Here is an 8829-nt window from a genome sequence, read left to right on the forward strand (position 1 = left end):
ATCCAGGGATGGAGCATCCACAGCTTCTCTGGGACGCCTGTGCCAGTGCCTGACCTGGAACACATCCAGGGATGGAGCATCCATAGCTTCTCTGGGACGCCTGTGCCAGTGCCTGGCCTGGAACACATCCAGGGATGGAGCATCCACAGCTTCTCTGGGCAGCCTGTGCCAGTGCCTGGCTTGGAACACATCCATAGATGGAGCATCCATACTTTCTCTGGGCAGCCTGTGCCAGCGCCTGGATTGGAACAAGGCCAGGGATGGAGCATGCACAGCTTCTCTGTGCCACCAGTGCCAGTGCCTGGCGTGGAACACATCCAGGGGTGGAGCATCCACACCTTCTCTGGGCAGCCTGTGCCTGTGCCTGGCCTGGAACACATCCAGGGATGGAGCATCCACAGCTTCTCTGGGCAGCCTGTGCCAGTGCCTGGCCTGGAACTCATCCAGGGATGGAGCATCCATAGCTTCTCTGGGACGCCTGCGCCAGTGCCTGACGTGGAACACATCCAGGGATGGAGCATCCAGAAGATCTCCAGGCAGCCTGTGCCAGTACCTGACCTGGAACACATCCAGGGATAAAGCATGCACACCGTATCTGGGCAATCTGTGCCAGTGCCGGACCTTGAATGCCTTCAGGGATGAAGCATCCACACCTTCTTTATGCCACCTGTGCCAGTGCCTGGCATGGAACACATCTAGGGATGGAGCATCCACACCTTGTCTTGGAAACCTGTACCAGTGCCTGACCTGGAATTCCGTCAGGGATGGAGCATGCACACCTTCTCTGGGCAGCCTGTGCCAGTGCCTGACCTGCAACACATACAGAGATGGAGCATCCAGAGCTTCTCTGGGCAGCCTGTGCCAGTGCCTGACGTGTAACTCATCCAGGGATGAGGCATCCACAGCTAGTCTGGGAAACCTGTGCCAGTGCCTGACCTGGAATACATCCAGGGATAGAACACCACAGCTTCTATGGGCAGCCTGTGCCAGTGACTGCCCTGGACATCATCCAGGGATGGAACATCCACAGTTTCTCTCGGCAGCCTGTGCCTGTGCCTGGCCTGGAACACATCCAGGGATGGAGCATCCACACTTTCTCTGGGCAGCCTGTGCCAGTGCCTGGCCTGGACCTCATCCAGGGATGGAGCATCCATAGCTTCTCTGGGACGCCTGCGCCAGTGCCTAGCAAGGAACACATCCAGGGATAGAATATCCACACCTTCTCTGTGCCACGTGTTCAGTGGCTGACCCTGATCAAATCCAGGGTTGGAGCATCCACAGCTTCTCTGGGCAGCCTGTACCAGTGCCTGACCTGGAACACATCCAGGGATCAAGCATCCACACCTTCTGTGGGAAGCCTATGCCCGTGCCTGACCTGGAACACATGCAGGGATGGAGCATCCACAGCTTCTGCGGGCAGGGTGCGCCAGTGCCTGACCGGGAACACACCCAGGGATGGAGCATCCACATCTTCTGTGGGGAGCCTGTGCGAGTGCCTGACCTGGAACACATCCAGACATGGAACATCCCCACCTTTTCTGGGCATCCTGTGCCAGTGCCTGACCTGGAACACATCCATAGATGGAGCATCGACAGCTTCTCTGTGCCACCTATGCCAGTGCCTGACCTTGGACACCTTCAGGGAGGGAGCATGCAGAGCATATCTGGGCAGCCTATGCCAGTGCCAGGCCTGGAACTCATCCAGGGATGGAGCATCCAGAGCTTCTCTGGGCAGCCTGTAGCAGTGCCTGGCCTGGAACTCATCCAGGTATGGAGCACCCACATCTTCTCTGGGCAGCCTGTGCCAGTGCCTCACCTGGACCTCATCCAGGGATGGAGCATCCACAGCTTCTCTGGGCAGCCTGTCCCAGTGCCTGGCCTGGAACTCATCCAGGGATGGAGCATCCACAGCTTCTCTGTGCCACCTGTGCCAGTGCCTGGCATTGAAGACATCCAGGGTTGGAGCATCCAAAGCTTCTCTGTTCCACCTATGCCAGTGCCTGACCTTGGATGCCTTCAGGGATGGAGCAGCTACAACTTCTCTGGGCAGCCTATGCCAGTGCCTAGCCTGGAACACATCCAGGGATGGAGCCTCCACAGCTTCTCTGGGCATCCTGTGCCAGTGCCTGAGCTTGAACACATCCAGGAATGGAGCACCCACACCTCCTCTGGGAAACCTATGCCAGTGCCTGACCTGGTACTCATCCAGGGATGAAGCATCCACAGCTTCTCTGGGCAGCCTGTGCCAGTGCCTGGCCTGGACCTCATCCAAGGATGGAGCATCCACAGCTTCTCTGGACAGCCTGTGCCTGTCGTGGAAGACATTCAGGGATGGAGCATCCACACCTTCTCTGTTCCACCAGTGCCAGTGCCTGACCTGGAACACATCCAGGGATGGAGCATCTGCACATTCTCTTGTCAGCCTGTCCCAGTGCCTGACCTGGAACACATCCAGACATTCACAGCTTCCGTGTGCAAGCTGTGCCTCTACACCCTCACAGGAAACAATCTCTTCCCAAGATCTCGTCTAAATCTTGCCTCTCTTCTGTCCTCCTGTCTTACACAGCCACAAAGCATCCCACAACACTATCATTCTTGCTTCCAGGCTTTGGGAATACAGATCACAGGTCTTCTCAGCGTTTGCTAGTGCTCTGTGACACATGTCAGAGTGCTCCGGTTCATTCCATCGTCTCGTGGAAATGCTCTCTGTCCACTCTTTATTTCCAGACTCCTGTAAAGCCACAGTCGGGATGAGCATGCTCATCAACACTTCTGCAGGTAGAAATGTTAGCCATTTCAAAACAAATACAGTGACCCGTGGGAGTAATGCCAAGTACATGAAAGATTAATTGGGACTAAGATGAAGCATGAAGCTGGTACCAAGATCTTAGAATAAACATTATTAAGAAGACCAGGTGTTCCAAACTAGACACATACCATAACAAATCTCGAATGTGTGAGAAGGCCAGGCTGAAAAAAAAAAGCCTAGGCATAAGTGGGTTGGAGATATGGCTGGAAACAGTCATGAGTGTGTGGAATAGTTAAAACCAAAACCATCCTGTTTATCTCTTTAGTTCAGGAACCGAAGACCTGTGTAAAGATCTGCTTGAACAAGAGAAGCCTGCGTTATTTTCTTAATTTGACTCCTGTAAGCCATGCCAATTAAGAATACGCTTAGAGAAAACTAAGAATGTGTGTCTCCTTCATCGCCACAGTGACCAGTTCTAGTTTTCCCACTTAATCATTTTAGTCCCCGTGCTCTGTTCCAGTCAAGCAATACACAATCCAGCTCCTCACAGACTGACAGTTCGCAGTTTCTGCTCCAGTAGCCGGGCTGCCACAACTATGTGAGGATCTGAGCAAAGGAACTAGTGAGTACCTTTGCACGAGGCAGTTGGGCCCTGAGTTACAACCCTGTCAGGAATCTCTGGCAGTATCATAGCCCCTTGGGGGACCCCAGTGCTCCTACATGCAGGTAGTGGTCCTGGAGCTCGACACGTGGCATCGCTGAAATCAACTGAAACCAGTGCTGGACTTGCAGTGTCTGTATTTACAAAGCCAGCTGTTCTGGGTCTAATCCAAAGCCCACTGGCGCCAATGAAAAACTCTCACTGACTTCCAATGGATTTGGATTGAGCAATTGAACAGGTGATTGAACCTGTACAACACCAAGCAGAATCAGCCCTCCACTTGAAAAGAATTCCTCCTTGAATTACTAACAGAAGGCCAAAATGTACATAAAAAATGGCCCTTCACAGCATCTGCCATCCTCACCAGGACATCCTGTCTTTGTACCTCAGTGTTCTTGGGCTTCTTTTCCAAAGCTGCCACCTCTTGCTGGAGAGTCCCAGCCTTCTTTAGAGCAGCGGCCTCTTCCTGCAATGCAACTTGCACAGCATTCCCACGTTCTGCCGTCTGCCTCTCTGCAGCAGTAAAAGGGAAGGAGAAAGGGAAAAGTCAACATAATCCAACAGATTTGCAACCTGCAGAGAAACTTTATTTTCTTATCTGCCAGTCTGTGTTTTCCAGGCCTTAAGCCCACAGAACTTTCAAAGCAGACCTAAGTAAGGGAAACTTGCGGGCAGAGAAAAGAAGAAAGAAAGTGGCGAGGTTCAGAAGACCACGAACATGTGTGGAAAACCAGGGCTAAGGACATAGCAGCACATCACCCACAGCGTTAGAAGCAGGTAGAACCAACATTAATGAAACAAGGACAGAGAGAGTAGGTGAGAATCAGATCTAGTGTCTTACAGGCAAAGGAAAAAGAAGTGCCAGCCACTGGAACTTGGCCTATTAAAAGTCTCCCCATCTCGGGACACTACACTTTTCCTTTGTGTGGTATATCAGAGATATGCTTGTCCGTTCAGCCCAGCAGATGGAGTTACGTTACCAGATCTTGCTGAGCTTGCTCCTTCTGCTCATGCAGGTCTCGTACGGCTGCTGCCACTCTGTCCGCTGTGAGCTCTGCAGGTAGGTTGCCAGTCTGAGAAACAGTTCGGTCCCCGACCAGACTGTGCTCTGAGGAGAGAAACCATTCTGTTTCAAGCTTTAATTGAAAGCTCTCCAACAATAACACCTCTTTACACACGGGAGAAGGTGGCAATGCCTTTGACACCATCCTAGAGCTCACTTTACAGCGAGATGTGTGTCGCAAGCTTAAGTTCTTTGGATGACCACCAACGTCAGTGCTGCCACAAGAAAGAATGCACATGCCCTACAACTTGAGGTGACTTGGGCCCTATTTCATTGTGATGCTGGTCATTTCTCCACATACAAACACCGACTCGGCTCTCTGCCTGGATGTCAGGCACTAACAATTCCCAAGACACGAGCCAGCCTAAACTGAAAGGATGTGTCTACCACACCAGGATTACAGAGCACCACCCCTCCCTCCCTCCCTCTGCTTTTCAGTATGTGCTCTATAGACTTGTTAACCCAGCTCCCACACTTGCCTGAAGTCCAAGGAACTAAGTCTTTCCTATCACAGGTCACACACCGTACAATTGTGTGCAGTTTGTCCAACTGGGATCGGGCTTTGCAGTGAGCGCTTTTTGCCTGCTCACACTCTGCAGTCAGTGCATTTGTTCTGTTCTCTGCGCTACAAAGCCTCAAACGCAGTTCAGACATCTCATCCTCCAGCAGGTGCAAAGAGTCCCTCAAGCCCCGTTTGCCTGCTCGGGACTCCTCCAGATCCTGGAGCAGCTGCTTCTCTGGAGTTGCCAGGTCAGCCTCCCTCTCCAGCACTTCTTCCTGCAGCAACTGTATCTGTAACAGAGATGCACAGAGCCTCAGGGACAGCGCGGCTACCGGGGCAGCGAAGCCGGAGGCTGAGGCAGGAAAAATTACTTCAAGTAAAAAAACACACTGGAAACAGAAAGCAAAAAGGTTGGGGGTTTATATCAGCCTGTTATAAGAGCCTCAGAACTTGTTGAATTAACAGATAATTGCCCCGTAGTTACGTGCCCAGTAAGCCCAGCCACAGAGCCGTTTTCAACTTAGTGTTATGGTGGCCTATCAATATTTGCCACTTGTTATTTACGGATAAAAGAATGGCATTTCAGGAAACATTAGCCTTAAGCCCGTATTTAATAGGCTGAAGCTAGAGGATCAGTTCTCAGCCAAGTTCTTTCTTGCTGCACCACTTGATGGCACACTTGCATCAGCACACCGCAGGCTGAAGGCAGAACAAATCAGCAAGCAAATCCTGTCCAAAGTTGTTCCAATTTATTTGTTTTGCATCGTGAATGTACCCGTTTAATTGATTAAAGGAATCTAACAGTGTAGCACTGAGTAGGAATAAGCAGGGCATACAAAATAATTACACGAAGAAAGCCCAGTATTTTGCAATTCTAATCCTTGATATTCATTGGATGATTAATTACTGTTTCGTTCTTTCAGCAAGTTTGCATTACTGAGCCTTTTCTTCCAAAGGTGACAAATCTTCCTTGCCCAGTATTTTCTTCTTTCTCTGTCAGAAGTTTTGTAGCAGTTTTGTTCATCACACGTGTTGCTAGATGGTAAATGGAAATCAACGTATGTATGAGTAATAAAATTAAGATCCAACTTTATATCAAAGGAACATTCTCCACTGGGAAGAAACTATTTCTGAAACTGGTTAAGCAGCATAAGAGCGAGTGCCCTGGTGGGTTGGAGGACCACCAGGTCTCCTGTAAGACAGGAGAAAGACTGATTGCCTTGCTTTGCATCCATCTTCCTTATGTCCCCATCTGAAAAGTCAGTGCTCACCTCCGCTTTGCATCTAATGTTGGCGTGGGAATAAAAGCAACAGACTGCAAGTTGAATCTACTCTAACAGAGGCCATGTAAGCTGGTGAATTTAGGGAAGGGCCATTCTCACCTCTGTAGCCATAATTAATTTCTCTTCTGGTTTACCTCAGCGGCTTGTACTTCCACCATTATTCATCCGTCTCAGCCACAACCTCTTGGTCTTTGAATGCTGTTTTGGTATTATTAGTATGTCCTTTCCACCTCATTTAATTCTACCCTATCGCTTATCTTGGTACTTGCAATTTTTGTCAACACCGTCTGCAAACATCTCACATTTGTGAATGGGTCTTACAAATTGGGTGCTTTGTCTCTCTTAAGTTCCTGTGTGAAGGAGAACTGGAGTAATTTTTGTAACAAAGGAAATATCTTTACACTGATTTGATGTAAAGTACCCCAAATGAAAGAATGAAGTACACAAGAAGTCTTTATCATAATATTCAGTGACTCCAGGAGATTTTTTTCAAATGATATCTGAGAGCATTTTCTTCAGCCTGGAGAGGGGCAGATTTAGACTGGACAAGGATGAATTTCTTCACTATGAGGGTGGTGAGGCACTGGCACAGGTTGCCTAGGGAAGCTGCGGGTGCCCCATCCCTGGAGGTGTTCAAGGCCAGGCTGCGTTGGGCAGCCTGGGCTGGTGGGAGGTGTCCCTCCCCGTGGCAGGGGGGGAAGGGGATAATCTTTAAGGTCCCTTCCAACCCAAACCATTCTATGATTCTGTGATTGATAAACAAAAGGAAACTCTGCCTTAATGACCAGGCAGAGATCTTGGGATAGAGATGGGATAGGAGAAATGGATTTTTATGGAAGAGAACAGCCTGCAAATGGATGTAGTCTTTTAACCTCCTTCTGCAGTGCTTAGAAACACTAGCCTAAAGAAAGAAAGGGTTTTAGCCAACCTTTACATGATGTAGCTCTTGAAGAAGTGCTGTCTTAAAGATTTGGGGCACCGATTTCTGTACCCAAACTGTTCAGAGTGTCAGACAAACTATCTAAAACTTCAGGAAGTAGGTAGACACAGGACATGGCTGTGACCCAAGAAAAATGTGTGCCTTCACCTTTGTCTACCATCCAAAGCTTGTCCACTGAATTGAATTTGTGCTGTTCTTCCTGTAAGGATACCAAGCTCTTCACTGGTCTGAAGTTTCTTTTTTCCCTTTCACCATCATTTCCTGTGCCAGTTCCCCATTACTTTTGGTGTACTTTGAGCAGCATGAGTGTGAAAGACATGCCACATGCAATTTCCATTACAGAGATCACCAGGAATCCATAAGAAGTGTGAATGAGGGGAAGGAGTCAGGCATGCAGAAAATTATTCCAACCAGAGACTTTGGGCCGTTCCAGGTGCTTTTCCAGGTGGGCCTGCTTTCCATAGGCATCAAGGGGATTCTCGGAATTGTCTTACAAGATCAAGAGAAGATCGTCCATTACAAAATACATCAAGGTAGCAAGACAATATTTTCAGATTAACCTTCCTATATTTTTTCCCCTCGGGCAAAAAATGGTGATGAACTTGCTTATAGTAGGAGGGCTTTTATTGTATCACCAAAGAGTATTTTTAGTGGTTTTCCACTTAGTTAGGACCATCTTCCTGGTTCACCTAAGAGCAGCATGCTGTGTTTTCCTTTTCTTTTGCTGACACTGGAAACTTCATCCACAGGCACAACCATCCTCTCCTTTTCTGCTGGAGGAGGGCTATGGACTGTTGGTGGAGTTGGCTTTCAGAGGCTGAAAACCTCAGCTGTCCTTTCAATGAGAAATAAGAAATTAAGATCCTATTCTTCAGCAGCATCTCAAACTATGTAGCTGCAAGAGCAACTCACAGCAAAGGAAGTGACATGTGCCATGCTGCTATGCAGAAAAATCCCATCCAGGAGCAATGAAGAGGACTGGCCATCAATTGGACACTTACAACTCCTTTTCCTCCCTCTGAAGCACAGCAGTAAATGATCTACAGTAAACACTTGCACTGTGGCACCATAGCCAAGCCATACCAGATGTCACATCCTTAAATTTGGGGGTTCTGTCAGATGAGAAGTCCTGATTTGAGGCTCATCTTCCTGAATTTAGCTGTTTGGTGTCGGCTGGAGGAGATACAAGGAGCCATGCAACTCAAATGTGTTTGTACTGGTTTTAAAAGCTCATTGCAGTTAAGAAAGGAAACAAGCTTTGGTTACTTGCATTTACTTCCTCGTGTAAAAAACACCTGGAAGCTAATACTGTTTTGCTTAGTAAAAATCATGCCGTTATGAAAGCGGCAATTAGTTGAAAAAGTGATGTAATATGCACGTAAGATTGTTTAGACAAAGTGTTTGTTCATCAATACGGTGCTAAAATAGCATCACTGTAAAAGTTCAGTCGCCTGGTTTAAAGAACTTAAGTCACATAACGGTTACTTTTGCAAGACAAATAGAAGTGAATTCTGCTTGTGTCAATCAGTATGAAAATGTAATTTAATTCAGGGCAACAGAAATCAGTTTTTCCCCTAGGATCCAAGATAGCTAAATATCACACAGCCAGCTTAATTTGTTTCTGATATTTG

Source organism: Cuculus canorus, chromosome 4 (genome assembly GCF_017976375.1).
Source record: "Cuculus canorus isolate bCucCan1 chromosome 4, bCucCan1.pri, whole genome shotgun sequence".
In the NCBI taxonomy this organism is placed as follows: Eukaryota; Metazoa; Chordata; class Aves; order Cuculiformes; family Cuculidae; genus Cuculus; species Cuculus canorus.